General features: G+C 35.9%; 1 long non-coding RNA gene across 1 annotated transcript; it reads left to right on the top strand.

Moving 5' to 3' along the window:
• Positions 1-6,063: 6,063 nt before the first annotated feature.
• Positions 6,064-6,958, top strand: LOC128283791 (uncharacterized). Its single transcript, XR_008274202.1, has 2 exons — positions 6,064-6,136; positions 6,752-6,958. It is a non-coding gene; the product is annotated as an uncharacterized LOC128283791 (long non-coding RNA).
• Positions 6,959-20,301: the final 13,343 nt, after the last annotated feature.

Genomic DNA, 20,301 nt, shown 5'->3' with positions numbered 1-20,301 from the left:
TTTAGTTTCTACTGGCTATTGTTCTGTTGAATATAAGTGAAGATTATATTGCTTTTGTTACTATAGATTTTAGTATTTATGAGTGACATTATTCTTTCTGGACAATTTCTGGAATATCATCGGAATTGATATTATTCTACATGGGTTGTAACTTTCTGATATTCTATGTAGCTTTAGACATTATTTGACGGAAATGGCTATCATAATTTCTGTTCTGAAATTTGGGAGTACTTCAATACCATTATAAGAGTTATAAAGGTTATGTTTCTGCATTGGTTGCTGTCCAGATCATATTTGATTTTCTTCTGGGTTCAAATGCTTTATTAACAGCCGGGATATTATCTATTGTTACTGGTAAGATGTCAGTCTTATTATGACATTATGATTTCTATTTGATGATTGTGGCATCTGTATAATGATATGTGTAGGTTATCCTTTTAAAGGAGAAGAAAAGATTTTCTTTGAAAAGACTGATTCAGTGATTTAGTCTGACTTGAATTATATAATTGAAAAAATGATTGAGTTATATGTGTTTAAATATATTCAACGGACTGGAAATAAACTTTGAATGTTTATGTGTGAATTGAGGGATAGTCTGGAAGAATAGTTTGTATTCTTGAACATTTAATACAGAGTTATATCTATTGGAACAATTCTATCTGATAAATGTTGTGGTAAATTAAAGTTAGTTCGAATGTTGAAGCTTTCTTTTACACGAAGGCATTATCAATCGAAATGTCAGTTCTGGTTCCGCCTGAGTTGAATAAAGAGTTTTGTGATATATATATATATATTGTGACTATAAGGGTTTAAAATGTTTAATGTCAGAGAAAGATCCAAACTTGGCACAACAAATTTAGCTCGAATCGTCAAAAAACATGTGAGTTTGTAAGTGATTCTTGTTCAAGGAAAACGATTATAGTTTTAGATGTTTGAATGGGAAACTTTTGTGTGATTTTTGAGTGATGAATACATGATTGATCTTATCAAGTAATGAACAATTGTTAGCTGAATTAGAGGTTAAATAAATGTTTATTTAGTAAAATTGTGAAATTCAGAAATGTGTCAGCGAATTATAAATTAAAAAGGGGTTTAACATAAATTGACTTTGATTCAGAACCTCAGATGTGGTATCGATGATTATCTATTATTTAGAGAAAAGTACTACCGATATTCAACAATTGTTACAAGAAACTTTCAGTGGTAGTTTATCTATTCATATGGGATTAACAAGATGCATAACAGTCTGAGACAGGATATCGATGATTGAGTATGAAATGTGATATTTCTGACTTTGTTGATTATAGAAAAAGAGTGTGGATGAATTCTATATCAGAACTATCCTTATTATTGATAAAGATAGAGTTATTTGAAACATTGTTAATTGTCTGAAGAAATCTCTCATTATGTAACACCCCTTACCCGTACCCAAGACCAAGGTAAGGTACGAGGCATTACCATACACAAACAGGACACTTCCGAAAAGTGCAGGCTATAAAATTTCATTTCAATTTAAAACCGATTGAACAAAATCATATTATCCCCATTATGGACCTATGAGGTCCAAAACATGCATTAAAAGTGATCCAGGACTAAACTGGGAACTTTGGAAAACTTTTAGAAACTTTTAGGTTTAAGCCTCACACACTCGTGTGGCAGCAATGCTCACGCTCGTGTGCATTGGGACACGCCCGTGTTCCTTACTCATGTTGAATTATTGGAATTTATTTCTAATTTTGAACCCACAGGGGTTTCACATGGCCGACCACACGTCCGTGCCCTTGGCCTGTATCCCTCACACGGCCTAGATACGCCCGTGTCATCGCTCGTGTCCAAAAACCTGAGCATTTTGTTTATGATGTCATCATCCATTTAGAGGCACACGGCCAAGGCACACATCCGTGTACTAGGTCTTGTCCTCCACACGATTGAGACACTCAGCCGTGTCTCAGCCGTGTGTTTACTACCATGCATACTGACCTAAACTTTTAGGTGCAGGGGACACACGGCCATACAACACGCCTATGGGGCTGACCGTATATCACACACGGCCTAGACACATGTCCATGTGTCTACTCGTGTGAACCTTTTTAGAGGCTATTTTCCAAGCCAATGGTCACCCTCAACATCCATACACATTTATAAAATTCAATGATATTTAACATGGCCTAAATATGTCCATACCCTACCTTGGCATAGTCTTTTGCATGTAAACCTCATCTCATTGGTTTAGTACATGCTAGATTATCCTTTTTGTATTAAGGATTACCACTCCGATAATCACATTTTACACTTAGCTCATTTTATAACTCATTGCCAATTATGACCTAACCATCTCCAAGTGATTCGACCACATTACACATATATATCTATGGTATATCACATTAACCATCTCATGAAACATTCAAGCAGGACATGCACAATTAATAGGTTTACAACCTTCATCAAAATGAGCCATATCCTATGGCCATATATAAAATGAATAAGTATATCATTCAAGCCCTTACAATGGCTAGCCCAGTGACACATATAACAAAATAACCAAGAATCCTATACATGCCATTATAACAAAATAAAAGTTTCTATATACCAGAATAAGACAAGTTGATAGTATTGACAAAGCTCCGATCATCTCCCAACCTTCGCGAATCCTCGAGCTCTAAAAAACAAAGGAAAAGAAAGAGGGGTAAGAATTTACATCTGGATAACTGGAAAGTAAACTTATTGGTTATTTAGCATACAACAATATTAGGAAATAATTCCAACAAGTATGAAATAGTTTCCCTGTCACATGAACTCAATCATCAAGTTAGTCTCATATCAACACATCATGTAATTAGTCTTAGATGAGCTCATCAACTCAATATTTTCATTCTTTATTTCTCATGCTAATCCCCTTGAATTTCTCGAAAATCATGATGGATAGCCCAATTACCGTCAAGTCATACAAGTGATCATCTCAAGTACGCACTCCCGCGAACCTTACATCTCACGGCGGGATTACCAGTCCAGGCTAAATCTCTTTCAACGACAATTGCTCTCATAAACTTGGATCAGAAGTGCCAGTCCAGGCTAAATTCAGTCCTCAATTGGATTACCCGTTCAGGCTAAATTCTTATTGCACCCATATTCTTCGGGAGGCTCGATCACTTAAGGAACACCCGTTCGGGCTAGATCCTTTTTATTTTGAGATCAGTGGTTACCCGTCTGGGCTAAATCCTTCTCTGCAACACATGTAGGATCTCAAGTCATGTAAGCCATAATTTAACCATCGGATTTCTCTTTTTATTTCAACCGAGACATTTATCATCTTTTCATTTGCACTAGCATGTCCTATGGATTATCATGCAATGAATATCTAATTATCATACATTCAAGAACCTACATTTTTAAGTATATTAAGATTTTACTTCGGGTTATATGAACTTACCTAGTAGTCATTTCGACTTGGTGTCTCGGTTATTCCGAAGCCTTTCGTTTTCTATAGTCGACCTCCGGAATTGGTTTCTTGGGGTCTATATCAATAAAATTAGACTATTAATACATCACATTTTTCATTTTAGGATTAAAAATCACCCTTAGGAAAAATGACCATTTTGCCCCTAACATGTCATAATATTTACAATTTAGTCCTAAGGCTCCTATATTGAAATGCATGTAATTCCTTTGGCTATCCAAGCCTAGCCGAATGTTATTCACACTTATTGCAGCCCATGTTTTTCCTTCTTTCTATATTTTTCTACCCATTTTCACAACTTTTACAATTTAGTCCTTTAAGCCATTTCCATGAAAAACCACCTAGTAAAAGTTGTTTACCATCCTTTAAACTCCCATATTCCTCCATAAATCATCAAAACACAAACATCTCATGCATGGGTAATTTTCTAAACATGAACCCTAGCATGAAATATGGGTAGAAATAGAGAGAGCATGTTACGAGGATCTTAAAAATACGAAGAACATTAAAACAGGGCTAGGATTGACTTACTATCAAGCTTGAAATGTTGAAAAATCCTGGATATGGAGACCCTTAGAGTTTCAGCAGCATGGAGAAGAAAATGAGCTAATTTTAGCTTGATTTTTTTCCTTTTAATTTAGTTTATTACCAAATGACCAAAATGTCATTCCTTACTGAACTCCCAAAATTTTCCGTGCATGCCTATTTTTTTCCAAAAACTTAGAAATTGGGTAAATTACTATTTAAGGACCTCTAATTAATATTCCAAAGCAATTTCATACAAATTGCTACTAGAATCCAAGTTTTGCAATTTATTCAAATTGGTCCCTAATTTCCAATTGGACACCTTGCACATAGAATTTCTTCATGAAACTTTCGCACATGCTTATTCTCATATCCTAGACCTCATAATGCTCATAAAATAAAAATAATTATTTTTACGCCAGATTTGTGGTCCTGAAACCACAATTCTAATGAGGCCCTAATTCAGGTTGTTACATTTCTCCCTTTTAAGGACTTTCGTCCTCGAAAGTCTTACAGTAAATAGGTTCGGATATTGACTTCTCATGGTTTCTTCGGGCTCCCATGTAGCCTCTTCCACTCCGTGTCGATACCATAAAAATTTCACCAAGGGTATATTCTTATTCCTCAACTATTTGACTTGTCGAGCCAAAATCTTAACTGGTTCTTCACCATAAGTCATCTTTGGTCTAATTTCGACTTCCGTAGGTGAAATCACATGGGAGAGGTCTGATTGATATCGTCACAACATGTATACATGGAATACATCATGAATCTTTTCCAATTAGGATGGCAATGCTAAACGGTAGGCTAATGGTCCAAGTCTTTCAGTGATCTCATATGGTCCGATAAATTGCGGACTCAATTTGCCTTTCTGGCCAAATCTCAATACCTTTTTCCATGGGGATACTTTCAAAAGTACTTTACCTTTAATTTGAAACTCGATCTCTGTAACATCCCGAAATAGGGCCTAAACGGAACAGTGGTTGCGAAACCACAAATCCGAGGTAGAATGTAACGGCCTAATTTTCAGTGGTGTCAAAAATGGTGATTTGAGATCACTAAATCGGACAAATAAGATTGAACAAGATAGTAACTTAATATTTATGAGTCAAGTAAGAATTTAGAAGAATTTGTGAAATGGTGAAATTAGTGAATTAAAATAATTTATTAGGTCGACGGGTCAAAAAGCGAGGTATCGAGACCTCGAATTTAAAATCGAGATATAAATATTTTTATAAATATTTATGAAGTGTCATTGAGTTAGTATTAAAGTTTCGTTAGAAAATTTTGATGTTTGGATAGCTAATTAATTAAAAGGACTAAAGCGAAAATAGCTCAAAATTTGTTAAATTGTGAGTAAATAACTTAAGTATTTAAAAGATGGATTTAAAGAGCAATTAGACCCAAAGGTTAATGGCTGGACGGTTTGGGTATGAAATAAGCAAGAAAACAATGTGAACAAGGGACAAAATTGGAATTAGCATAAAAGTTAATAGTTAAAAAATGATGTAATTGAAAATCTAGACATTTCTTCATCTTTCTCACCGAAACGCCGTAGCAGGTCTCCTATGCTGGTTTTTCATATTTTTGCACCATGTAAGTTCAATTTTTACTATTTCTTAGTAATTTTATGTTTTGTGACTTTTACAATTAGGTCCAATCATCTAATTCATTAGTTTTTGATTTGGTGGGTGAAATTGGAAGTTACCTGGCTGAGTAAGGGTAGTTTATGATGAATTATTATGAAATTGAAGTTCTAATTTCAGTATTAAGGTTGTTTTATTAAGTCATTTTGATAGAAAATGGTATTTAGGACCTAATTGTGAGCAAAATTGTGAATTAGATGTTGGTGTTGAAATTCAGAATATCAAAGGCTGTGAAATAGTTTATAATGATAAAATAAAAGTGTTAATTTAGAAAAAATTAGTTCAATTGATGGGTGAATTGAGCAGGACTAAATTGTAAAAGCTGTAAATTTTGGGGTAAAAGTGCAATTTTGAATTTTGAACAGCATAAATTGTGAAGTGAAATAGAAATCAAATAAATGCCAATGAGTAGAAATATTTTATATTATAGATTAAGAATCCAAAGAAGAACGAGGAAAAGAAAAAGTAAAGGACTAAATTGTAAGGTTTAGTCACATTTTGTATCAAGGTAAGTTTACATAAATAAATGCAATATTCTTTTATTTTACATTATTATTGTCAATTTCAGCATTTATATATTATGTTATGAAAATATTTAAAGTCGAATTTAAGGTGAAGTGACAGAGGAAAAGTGTTAGAAAGCCGGTTGAACCCTAGGAATGTTAGGATATTAGGGTTGACAGATGTAATGAAATGAGCCATGTAAGTCCATATTAGAAATATGGCTTTGGAGACAGGATTGAGCCATGTAAGTCCATATTATATATGGCATTGGAGACAAGAATAATTCATGTAAGTCCATGTCAAAGACATGGCATTGGCGAGATATTGATAGACAGAACGACCTAGTATCCTTAGTATTCCGAGTGGTTCAACGGGTCGGATACGAGTTAAATTACAGTGAATTAACAGCAAAGGAAAAGTAGATTATACTTATGAAAAGGAAAGGTCGGTAAGAAAGAAGGTAAGGGAATAAAGAAGAAGATAGAAATTGAGAAGTAAAGAAATTTATGATGTTAGATGATATTATGCATAATTATCCATTATGTTGAATGTTGTGATTTATTTGCTTGTAAGCTTGCTAAGCCTAGTGCTTAATCTCTTTATTTTCTTCTTCTTATAGTACTTATCTAGTCACTCGGGGATCGAAGGAAATGTCGGAGGCCGATCACACTATCAAAGAAATAACTCGGTATAACTAGACGTTTTGTTTTGGGTATGGCATGTATAGAAACTTAGCTACTTTTGGTATAATATGAATAATGAATGATGTGTAAATACTTGCTAGTGATTAGCTAAGAAAATAGCTGATGATATACATGTTTATTAATATGTATGATTGAATGATGATTATCACATGAAAATTATGAAAATGTGAAAGTAACCTAAAACAGATTCAAGTAACAGAAATGATGTAACTTTGAAAAATCACTAAAATTGTAGAAACATAGTTTGAAGATGAATAATATATGAAATTAAAGCTTATTATGTCTATTTTCTTATGGAATAAGCAAAACAGGTAAAAGTATTATATTTTATGATATATCTGAGTTTTAGTGAAATAGGGTCAGAGCAATTTCTGGATCCCCTGTTTCAACTTTGGAAATTCACCATAAATTGTACAAAACTAATTAGAAGGTATAATTTATATGTTTAGAATTATTGTTGAATCTAGTTTTGAGAGAAACAAACGACTTAGTCATATGAATTTTGTACAGGAAGAAAAATGGTTCGTAGTAAGAAGAGGTCAGTGCAGTCAAGTTTTGAATCAGGGGAAACTTTAACTAATAAACTGTACTAATTGGCTAAGTAAAAAATTCTAGAAAAAAATTAGTAAATATATATATGAGTCTAGTTTCATAAAAAATTTACGGATCTTAATTTCGAGTTTTGAAACTCGAGAAATGAATTTTTAAGTAACCATGATGCAGAAAAACAGTTTATTCCGAAAATTAAAATAAGTGATTTAGAGTTGTTTAAAAGGTAAGATAAGTTTAGTAACACCTCAAGCTTGACTCCGGTGATGGTTTCGGACGTGGGGGCATTACATTTATTGGTATCAGAGCCAGGTTTAGTCGGTTCTCGGAACAGTTAGTGTGAGAAAAAGTCTAGCTATACATGCCATACTTGTATTTTGATAGTGTGACGACTCCTGACGATTTTTAAATATTTTGTTTTATTGTAATGGATCCCGAGTGAGCTGGTGATGATGATGTAGAAAGTAATGCTTTGCTCCCATAGAAGGGTAGCGCCATCGAGAATAGGCCATGTGATTAATCGGGGAGGAGTGACTGAGAAGCTCTCTTCCAAGCTTTGAATGATTTGTTTGCCGAGTTCGTTCAACGAATCCGGCAGCTTAGACCTCCACCCCTCATGACTCTCGGGCTACCCATGTAGCTCAAGCTCCCCAATCACGAGTGCAGTGATAAGAGAAAAGCCACCATTGATAGAATCAGGAAACAAGGGGCAGAAGAGTTCCGAGCAACAAAAGATGATGATGCAGAAAGAACAGAATTTTGGTTAGAAAATACTATCAGAGTCTTTGATGAGTTATCTTGTACACCCGAGGAATGTATGGAATGTGTAGTATCACTTCTTAGAGACTCAGTCTACTACTGGTGGAAGACACTTGTATCAGTTGTACCAAAGGAGAGGGTCACTTGGGATTTCTTTCGGGAGGAATTTCGTAAAAGTACATCGATCGAGGTTTATTGACCAGAAAAGAAAGGAATTCCTGGAATTGAAACAAGGTAATATGACGGATCGATGAGATTCTGCTTAAATTATCGGCAACTTAACAAGGTAACAGTAAAGAACAAGTATCCATTGCCTAGAATTGATGATCTGTTTGATCAATTGAAGGGAGCTACTGTATTTTTCAAGATAGATTTGAGATCCGGATATTATCAGTTGTGAGTTAAAGAGTCAGATGTCTTGAAGACTGCTTTCCGGACTAGGTATGGTCATTATGAGTTCCTTGTGATGCCATTTGACTTGACTAATGCTCCTGCCATTTTCATGGACTTAATGAACCGAATTTTCAGACCGTACTTGGATAAGTTTGTAGTTTTGTTTATTGATGATATCTTGATTTATTCTCATGATGAGACCGAGCATGCGAGCATTTGAGAACGCTTTCTGATTCGAAAGATAATCGGTTGTATGTCAAGTTCAGCAAAAGTGAGTTCAGTTACGAAGTTGGTTTTCTTGGACATATTGTTTCGTGAAGGTATTAAGGTTGATCCGAGCAAGATTTCAGCCATTGTTGATTGGAAGCCTCCTAGAAATGTATCAAAAGTTAGAAGTTTTCTTGGTCTTGCGGATATTATAGGCGATTTGTAGAGGATTTTCCATGATAGCTACCCGTGACAAGATTGTTGTGAAAGGATGTCAAGTTTGAATGGATGAGAAGTGTCAACGAGTTTTGACAAGTTAAAAGCATTGTTGACTAAAGCTCTGCTTTAGTGCAACTAGAACCGTAAGGAGTTTGTGATTCTGATGATGCGTCCATGAATGGACTTGGTTGTGTACTTATGCAGGAAGGGAAGGTAATTGCTTATGCCTCTAGACAACTAAAGCCACATGAGAAGAACTATCCGACACATGATTTAGAGCTAGCTGCCATTGTTTTTATGTTGAAGATTTGGAGACATCATTTATGCGAAGGAGAAGTGCCACATATTCACCGATCACAAAAGTTTGAAATATTTGATGACTCAAAAGATTTGAATTTGAGGCAAAGAAGATGGTTAGAGTTGATTAAAGATTATGAGCTAGTGATCGATTATCACCTGTAAGGCAAACGTTGTTCTTGATGCTTTGAGTAGGAAATCTTTATTTGCATTAAGAGCTTTGAACACTAGTCTAGCCTTATCGGATGATGGTTTTATCTTAGCTGAGTTGAGAGCTAAACCGATGTTTCTTGAAGAAATTTGTGAAGCTCAAAAAAAAATGATGATGAGTTGTTAACCAAAAGAGATCGGTCATGAGTCGGATGTAGAGTCGATTTTCGGATCGATTCGACGGTTGTTTGATGTTCCGAGACAGGTATGCATACCAAGAATGATGAGCTTATTCGAAAGATTTTACAGAAGCACATAGTAGTTCTTTGTCTATTCATCCGGTAGTATAAAGATGTATAATGATTTAAAAAAATGTCTTGGTGGGCGGGAATGAAAAGGACATTTCGAGTTTGCTTTTAGATGTTTGATCTATCGCCAGGTAAAGGCCGAACATCGGTACCTTCGTGTTTATTGCGACTGTGCTAGTCCACGAGTGGAAATGGGATCGAGTTACTATGGATTTTGTGACAGGATTGCCGTTTACACCGAGAAAGAAAGATGCAGATAGGTTGTGATTGATAAGTTAACGAAGTCGGCTCATTTTATCCCGTTCAGTATGGATTATTCACTTGACAAGTTGGCGAGTTGTATATGTCGAGATAGTCAAACTACACAGGTACCATTATCGATCATTTTAGACAGAGATCCAAGATTTACTTCACGGTTTTGGAAGAAATTACGAAGGCTTTGGGCACAAAGTTGAGTTTTAGTACGACTTTCCACCCTCAAACCGACGGTCGGTCAAAGAGAGTTATTCAGTACTTGAAGATATGCTTAGATGTTGTGTCTTTGGAATTTCAAGGCGCTTGGGAAAAATATTTACCATTAGTAGAGTTTGCCTACAATAATAGTTATCAATCGAGTTTGAAGATGGCACCTTATGAAGCTTTGTATGGACGTAAATGTCGCACACCTTTATATTGGATGAGCTTAAAGAAAGCGGATTCTGAGGTTGATCTAGTTAAAAAACGAAGAAAAAAGTGAAAGTTATCGAAATTGTTTAAAAGCAACTTGATGATGAGCGAAGTCATATGCGATTTAAAAGAAAAGAGATCGAATATCAAGTTGGTGACAAAGTTTTTTTGAAAGTATCCCGTGGAAGAAAGTTCTCAGATTTGGCAAGAAAGGCAAACTAAGTCCATGTTTTATTTGACCGTTTGAAGTGATTGAGAGAGTGAGACCATTAGCATATTGGTTAGCTTTCCGATTGAGTTAGAGAAGATTCAAAATGTATTTCATGTGTCTATGCTACGTCGTTATCATTCGGATCCGTCACATGTGATTTCTTAGACAAAGGTTGAGATTCAACCACATGACTTACTGGTGAAGAACCGGTAAAGATTCTAGCTCGAGAGGTAAAGCAATCAAGGAACAAAAGTATTGCACTTGTGAAAATACTATGGAATAGACATGGGGTAGACGAGGCTACATGGGAACCCAAGAGGCTATACAAAATAGTACCAAAATCTCTTCACGGTAAGATTTTGGACGAAAATCCCTAAAGGGGGAGAAATGTAACATCCGAAATAGGGCCTAAACGGAACAAAGGGTTGCGAAACCACAAATCCGAGGTAGAATGTAACGCCTAATTTTCAGTGGTGTCAAAAATGGTGATTTGAGATCACTAAATCGGACAAATAAGATTGAACAAGATAGTAACTTAATATTTATGAGTCAAGTAAGAATTTAGAAGAATTTGTGAAATGGTGAAATTAGTGAATTAAAATAATTTATTAGGTCGACAGGTCAAAAACGAGGTATCGAGACCTCGAATTTAAAATCGAGATATAAATATTTTTATAAATATTTATGAAGTGTCATTGAGTTAGTATTAAAGTTTCGTTAGAAAATTTTGATGTTTGGATAGCTAATTAATTAAAAGGACTAAATCGAAAATAGCTCAAAATTTGTTAAATTGTGAGTAAATAACTTAAGTATTTAAAAGATGGATTTAAAGAGCAATTAGACCCAAAGGTTAATGGCTGGACGGTTTGGGTATGAAATAAGCAAGAAAACAATGTGAACAAGGGACAAAATTGGAATTAGCATAAAAGTTAATAGTTAAAAAATGATGTAATTGAAAATCTAGACATTTCTTCATCTTTCTCACCGTAAACGCAGTAGCAGGTCTCCTATGCTGGTTTTTCATATTTTTGCACCATGTAAGTTCAATTTTACTATTTCTTAGTAATTTTTATGTTTTTGTGACTTTTACAATTAGGTCCAATCATCTAATTCATTAGTTTTTGATTTGGTGGGTGAAATTGGAAGTTACCTGGCTGAGTAAGGGTAGTTTATGATGAATTATTATGAAATTGAAGTTCTAATTTCATATTAAGGTTGTTTTATTAAGTCATTTTGATAGAAAATGGTATTTAGGACCTAATTGTGAGCAAAATTGTGAATTAGATGTTGGTGTTGAAATTCGAATATCAAAGGCTGTGAAATAGTTTATAATGATAAAATAAAAGTGTTAATTTAGAAAAAATTAGTTCAATTGATGGGTGAATTGAGCGGGACTAAATTGTAAAAACTATAAATTTTGGGGTAAAAGTGCAATTTTGAATTTTGAACAGCATAAATTGTGAAGTGAAATAGAAATCAAATAAATGCCAATGAGTAGAAATATTTTATATTATAGATCAAGAATCCAAAGAAGAACGAGGAAAAGAAAAGTAAAGGACTAAATTGTAAGGTTTAGTCACATTTTGTATCAAGGTAAGTTTACAGTAAATAAATGCAATATTCTTTTATTTTACATTATTATTGTCAATTTCAGCATTTATATATTATGTTATGAAAATATTTAAAGTCGAATTTAAGGTGAAGTGACAGAGGAAAAGTGTTAGAAAGCCCGGTTGAACCCTAGGAATGTTAGGATATTAGGGTTGACAGGATGAAATGAAATGAGCCATGTAAGTCCATATTAGAAATATGGCTTTGGAGACAGGATTGAGCCATGTAAGTCCATATTATATATGGCATTGGAGACAAGAATAATTCATGTAAGTCCATGTCAAAGACATGGCATTGGCGAGATATTGATAGAGAGAACGACCTAGTATCCTTAGTATTCCGAGTGGTTCAACGGGTCGGATACGAGTTAAATTACAGTGAATTAACAGCAAAGGAAAAGTAGATTATACTTATGAAAAGGAAAGGTCGTAAGAAAGAAGGTAAGGAATAAAGAAGAAGATAGAAATTGAGAAGTAAAGAAATTTATGATGTTAGATGATATTATGCATAATTATCCATTATGTTGAATGTTGTGATTTATTTGCTTGTAAGCTTGCTAAGCCTAGTGCTTAATCTCTTTATTTTCTTCTTCTTATAGTACTTATCTAGTCACTCGGGATCGAAGGAAATGTCGGAGGCCGATCACACTATCAAAGAAATAACTCGGTATAACTAGACGTTTTGTTTTGGGTATGGCATGTATAGAAACTTAGCTACTTTTGGTATAATATGAATAATGAATGATGTGTAAATACTTGCTAGTGATTAGCTAAGAAAATAGCTGATGATATACATGTTTATTAATATGTATGATTGAATGATGATTATCACATGAAAATTATGAAAAATGTGAAAGTAACCTAAAACAGATTCAAGTAATGAAATGATGTAACTTTGAAAATCACTAAAATTGTAGAAACATAGTTTGAAGATGAATAATATATGAAATTAAAGCTTATTATGTATATTTTCTTATGGAATAAGAAAAACAGGTAAAAGTATTATATTTTATGATATATCTGAGTTTTAGTGAAACAGGGTCAGAGCAATTTATGGATCCCCTGTTTCAAATTTGGAAATTCACCATAAATTGTACAAAACTAATTAGAAGGTATAATTTATATGTTTAGAATGCTTGTTGAATCTAGTTTTGAGAGAAATAAACGACTTAGTCATATGAATTTTGTACAGGAAGAAAAATGGTTCGTAGTAAGAAGAGGTCAGTGCAGTCAAGTTTTGAAACAGGGGAAACTTTAACTAATAAACTGTACTAATTGGCTAAGTAAAAAATTCTAGAAAAAAATTAGTAGATATATATATGAGTCTAGTTTCATGAAAAATTTACGGATCTTAATTTCGAGTTTTGAAACTCGAGCAATGAATTTTTAAGTAACCATGACGCAGAAAAACAGTTTATTCCGAAAATTAAAATAAGTGATTTAGAGTTGTTTAAAAGGTAAGATAAGTTTAGTAACACCTCAAGCTTGACTCCGGTGATGGTTTCGGGCGTGGGGGCATTACAATCTCTTTCCTTTTCAAATCAGCATACGACTTCTACCTATCCGATGCCACTTTCAAGCAATCTCGTATCACTTTAACCTTTTATTCAGTTTCCTTGATTAAATCAACTCTACGAATCTGAATTTCCTTGAGTTCTATCCAATACAGTGGAGTTCGACACTTCCTGCCATACAAGGCCTCATAGCGTGCCATTTTCAAACTTGTCTGGAAACTACTGTTGTATGCGAATTACACCAAAGGTAAGTATTTTTCTCAACTACCCTAAAATTCAAGGACGCAACACTATAACATGTCTTCAAGAATTTGAAACGTTCGCTCAGATTGACCATAAGTTTGCGGGTGAAAAGCCATACTAAAATTCAACTTTGTACCCAAGGCTTCTTGCAGCTTCTTCCAAAATCTCGAAGTAAATCTCGGGTCCCTCTCTGAGATAATCGATAGCGGTACCCCGTATAATCTCACAATTTTAGATACATAAAAGTCAGCCAATTTGTCGAGAGAATAATCTATCCATATCAGAATGAAGTGAGCCGACTTCGTCAGTCTATCAATCACAACCCAAACAACATCTTTCTTTTTTGGTGTCAATGGTATTCCAGCCACGAAATCCATAGTAATCCTGTCTTACTTCGATTCGAGGACCATCATAGGCTGTAACAAACTTGAAGGTACTTGATGTTCAGCCTTGACTTGCTGACATATCAAGCATTTCGATACGAATTCGGAGATGTCTCTTTTCATGCCATTCCACCAGTACAATTTCTTCAAATCATTATATATCTTGGTACTTCTCAGATGAATAGACAAGTGACTATCATGTGCCTCTTGCAAGATTTTCTAGATAAGTTCATCATTTTTGGGTACGCAGACCCTATCTCCAAACATCAAGCAACCATCGGAACTAATTTGAAAATCTGATTTGACACCCGACTCACATTGTGTTCTTTTGACTCGCAAGTCACTATCATTACTTTGAGCTGCAGAAATTTCTTGGGGAAATGTCGGTCTGGCTCTTAACTCTGCCAAAATTGAACCATCATCTAACAAGGCCAACTGCGTGTTCAAGGCTCTCAAAGTAAACAAGGATTTTCTGCTTAGTGCATCTGCGACTACGTTCGCCTTTCCCGAATGGTAGTCAATGATCAATTCATAATATTTAATCAACTCTAACCATCTTTGTTGTCTTAGATTCAATTATTTTTGAGTCATCAAATATTTCAAACTCTTGTGATTGGTGAATACACGGCATGTCTCACGATACAAATGGTGTCTCCAAATCTTCAGGGCAAATACAATGGCTGCTAGCTCCAAGTCATGTGTTGGATAATTTTTCTCGTGTGGCTTCAATTGCCTCGAAGCATAGGCTATCACTTTTCTTTCTCGCATCAGCACGCAACCCAGTCCATTCAAGGACGCATCACTGTAGACCACGAATTTTTTTCCCAGTTTGGGCTGCACTAAAACTGGAGCTTCCGTTAGTAACGTCTTTAACTTCGCAAAGCTCTGCTGACACTTTTCCGACCATTCAAACTTAACATCTTTTTGCAGCAACCTTGTCAAAGGAGTTTCAATTATAAAAAATCCATTCACAAAATGTCGATAGTAACCGACTAAGCCCGAGAAGCTTCTAACCTTAGTTACATTCTTCAGTGGCTTCCACTCGACAATGGCAGAAATTTTGTTTGGATCTACTTGGATGCCTTCACCTGACATAATGTGACCCAAGAATCTGAACTCTCGAAGCCAGAACTAGCTTTTCTTGAACTTAGTATACAATTTGTTGTCTCGCAAAGTCTGTAAAACAATCCTTAATTGTTTAGCATGCTCGGACTCATTACGGGAATAGATCAAAATATTGTCAATGAATACCACAACAAACTTGCCCAAGTATTGTCAAAAAACACAATTCATTAAGTCCATAAATGCAGCTGCAGCATTCGTTAGACCAAAAGGCATGGCCAGGAACTCGAAATGACCATACCTCATCTTAAAAACGGTCCTAGGCACATCCGACTCTTTAACTCGTAATTGATAGTAACCGGATCTTAGATCTATTTTTGAAAATACAATGGCTGCTCTCCATTGATCAAACAGATCATCAATCCTCGGCAACGGATACTTGTTCTTGATAGTTACCTTGTTAAGTTGTCGGTAGTCTATACATAGCCTCGTCGAACCATCTTTCTTCTTTACAAATAATACTAGAGCACCCCAAGGCAAAAAGCTCAGTCTGGCAAAACCTTTATCCGTCAGTTCTTGCAACTGTACTTTTAACTCTTTCAGTTTAGTTGGTGCCATCCTATACAGAGTAATAGAAATAAGAGCTGTCCCAGACACCAGCTCAATACCAAACTCTACTTCTCTAACAGGAGGTAATCCAATTAGCTCTTTCGGAAACACATTCGGATACTCACATACTATCAGTACCGATTCCAACTTCAACTCAGATTCTTTAATATTCAACACGAAAGTAAGTTAGGCTTCATATCCTTTTCTCATATACCTTTGAGCCATCATTGAGGTAATCACAACCGGCGAAGTATCAAACTCACTTGAATCGATCCAGAGAATCTCACCACCTGAGCATTTCAACTCGATATACTTGCTACCACAATTTACAATCACATCATGCACAGCTAACCAATCCATGTCAAGTATTACATCAAACTCATTGAATGGCAATAACATAAGGTTAGCCGAAAAACAATGACCTTGAATCGTCAATGGACAATTCTTACAGACTTTATCAACTAGAACTAACTTGCCTAAAGGGTTTGAAACCTTAATCACAAATTTTTGTAGGTTCTACAAACATGTTCATGCTAGACACCAATTTCATGCAAATGTACGAATGGGTTGACCCTAGATCAATTAAGGCAATGATACGAGTATTATGATAGAAAATATACCCATGATGACATCGGGAGCAGAAACTTCCTCTCGAGTGCGCATTGTATAAGTTCTTACCGGGGCTTGAGCCTCTGATTTTGTAGTAGCATCCTTAGTAATAGTTCGACTGCCACTTGCACTACAGGGATGTCTCGGGAGTCTACCTCGAGAAATAAGAGCATTCGGCTACGGGGCTAATTCAACCTCTTTATTAGCTCGCCCTGAGCAGTCTCTGAGAACATGGTCAAGACCTACATCTAAAACACGCATCGCTCTTCATTCGGCACTCTCCGAAGTGGAAATTGTTGCAGCTTTTACACTTTGGCTTTTGTTCATCTACGCTTCCCACATTAGTTATCATAGGGGAAGGAGACTTTGGGTTAAGTCATTTGGAGCTTCTTACTCTACTCGAATATCCTACCGATGAAGTGGAGCGTTCTTATTGACTTCTCGATTTCTTTGTGGGGAAGAAGTGTGCTCTGCCACTAGACCTCTTGCTCAAAACTCAATTAGCTTGCTTTCTTTCATTATTTAGCTCTTCAGCCTTCTTGGCTAATGCGGTAAATTATCGTATCTCAAGGATTCCAATCAACAATTTAATTTCCTCATTTAGGCCTTTTTCGAAGTGCTTACACATTTCTACCTCTGGTTGAACCCATTCATTCGCATACTAACTTAACCTTACGAATTCTTTTTTGTATTCTGACACGGTTGTATTTCCTTGTTTCAGTTACAGGAACTCCTTTCGCTTTAAGTCTAAAACCTTTGACTAATGTATTTCTTTTTAAATTCAGCTTGGAAGAACTCCCATGTAATGTCTTCCTTTGGTACCACTGAGGATGTCATCTTCCACCAGTGGTATGCATTATCTTTCAGAAGAGATACAACACACTTTAAGCATTCCTCGGGTCCACATGACAATTCATCCAAAACTCGCACAGTATTCTTGAGCCAAAACTCAACTCGTTCAGCATCATCCTCGACCTTAGCCCTAAACTCTTCCACCCCGTATTTTCTAAGTTTATCCACTAAGGCTTTACCAATTCTCACTGGTTCAACAACCTTTGGTACTTCCTCAGTTCAGCTAGCAGGTGGAGGTGGACATGGTATTTCTGGGCGGTTTCTCAGGTATTCCCCGAACCACTCATCCATCATATCGAAAAAGGCTACTCTCGCCTCTTCCCGGCCTTCAGACATAGGTCTTCTACCACTATTAGAAATAGCTCGTTGCATGAAAGCTGAAGCATGGCTTTCAACTCCGTCAGACTCATCTTGAGCTTGATTGGAAGACATTTACGATATTCAAATACAATTAAAAAGTTAGGAGATGTCACACTATTAACATTTGTATAATGGCATGTATAGCTAAACTCGTTACATGCTACGTTAGTCCAAGAATCGACTAAACTTGGCTCTAATACCACTAAATGTAACACCCCTTACCCGTACCTGAGACCGAGGCAAGGTACGAGGCATTACTATACACAAATGGGACACTTCTGGAAAATGCGGGCTATAAAATTTCATTTCAATTTAAAACCGATCGAACAAAATCATATTACCCCAATTATGGACCTACGAGGTCCAAAACATGCATTAAAAGTGATCCGGGACTCAACTGGGAATTTTGGAAAACTGTCAAAATTTTTTAGGTTCAAGCCTCACACACCCGTATGAAGGCAATGCACACGCCAGTGTGCATTGGGACATGCCCATGTTCTTTACTCGTGTTGAATTATTGGAATTTATTTCTCATTTCAAACCTACAAGGGTTTTTACACGGTCAAGCACACACTCATGTCCCTGGCCCATGTCCCTCACACGGTCTAGACACACCCGTGTCTAAAAACCTGGACATTCTGTTTATGACGTCATCATCCATCTAGAGGCACACGACTAAGGCACACACCCATGTACTAAGCCGTGTCCTCCACACGGTTGAGACACACGGCCGTGTCTCTGCCTGTGTGTTTACTACCATGCATACTAACCTAAAATTTTAGGTGCAGGAGACACAAGGCCGTACAACACGCCCATGGGGCTAACCGTGTATCACATACAGCCTAGACATATGCCCATATGTCTACCCGTGTGGACCTTTTTAGAAGCTATTTTCCAAGCCAAGGGTAACCCTCAACATCCATACACATTTATAAACTTCAATGATATTTAATATGGCCTAAATATGTCCATACCCTACCTTGGCATAGTCTTTTGCATTTTAACCTCGTCCCATTGGTTTAGTACATGCTAGGTTATCATTTTAGTATTAAGGATTACCACTCCGATAATCACATTTTATACTTAGATCATTTTATAACTCATTGTCCATTATGACCTACCCATCTCCAAGTGACTCGACCACATTATACATATCTATCCATGGTATATCACATTAACCATCTCATGAAACATTCAAGTAGGATATGCACAATTAGTAGGTTTACAACCTTCATCAAAATGAGCCATATCCTATGGCTATATACAAAATGAATAAGTATATCATTTAAGCACTTACAATGGCTAGCCCAGTGACACATATAACAAAATAACCAAGAATCCTATACATGTCATTATAACAAAATAAAAGTTTTCATATACTAGAATAAGACAAGTTGATAGTGTTGACAAAGCTCCGACCGTCTCCCAACCTTCACGAGTCCTCGAGCTCTAAAAAACAAGGGCAAAGAAAGAGGGGTAAACATTTACATCCTTAGTAAGTCCGGATAACTAGAAAATAAACTTACCGTTTATTTAGCATACAACCATATTAGGCAATAATTCCAACAAGTATGAAATAGTTTCCCTATCACATGAACTCAATCATCAAGTTAGTCTCATATCAACACATCATGTCATTACTCTTAGATGAGCTCATCAACTCAATATTTCCATTCTTTAGTTCTCATGCTAATCCCGTTGAATTTCTCAGAAATCTCGATGGATAGCCCAATTACCGTCAAGTCATACAAGTGATCATCTCAAGTACACACTCCTGCGAACCTTACATCTTACGGCAAGATTACCAGTCCAGGCTAAATCCCCTGTAGTGTCAAGTCATAGAGCATTGTTGGGATTACCAGTCTAGGCCAAATCTCTTTAAACGACAATTGCTCTCATAAACTTGGATCCGAATTGCCAGTCCAGGCTAAATTCAATCCTCAATCGGATTACCCGTCCAGGTTAAATCCTTATTGCACCCATATTCTTCGGAAGGCTCGATCATTCAAGGAACACTCGTCTAGGCTAGATCCTTTTTATATTGAGATCATTGGATTACCCGTCTTGGCTAAATTCTTCTCTACAACACATGAAGGATCTCAAGTCATGTAAGCCATACTTTTAACTATCGGATTTCCCTTTTTATTTCAACCCGGACATTTATCATCTTTTCATTTGTACTAGCATGTCCTATGGATTATCATGCAATGAATATCTAATTATCATACATTCAAGAACATACATTTTTAAGTATATTAAGAGTTTACTTCGGGTTATACGAACTTACCTAGTAGTCATTTCGAATTGGTGTCTCGGTTATTCCGAAACCTTTCGTTTTCCACGGTCGACCTCCAAAATTGGTTCCTCGGGGTCTATATTAATAAAATTAGACTATTAATACATCACATTTTTCATTTTAGGATTAAAACTCACCCCCGGGCAAAATGATCATTTTGCCCCTAAC

The sequence above is a fragment of the Gossypium arboreum genome, chromosome 2 (genome assembly GCF_025698485.1).
Source record: "Gossypium arboreum isolate Shixiya-1 chromosome 2, ASM2569848v2, whole genome shotgun sequence".
Classification (NCBI taxonomy): Eukaryota; Viridiplantae; Streptophyta; class Magnoliopsida; order Malvales; family Malvaceae; genus Gossypium; species Gossypium arboreum.
This window is presented reverse-complemented; position numbering and strand designations above follow the sequence as displayed.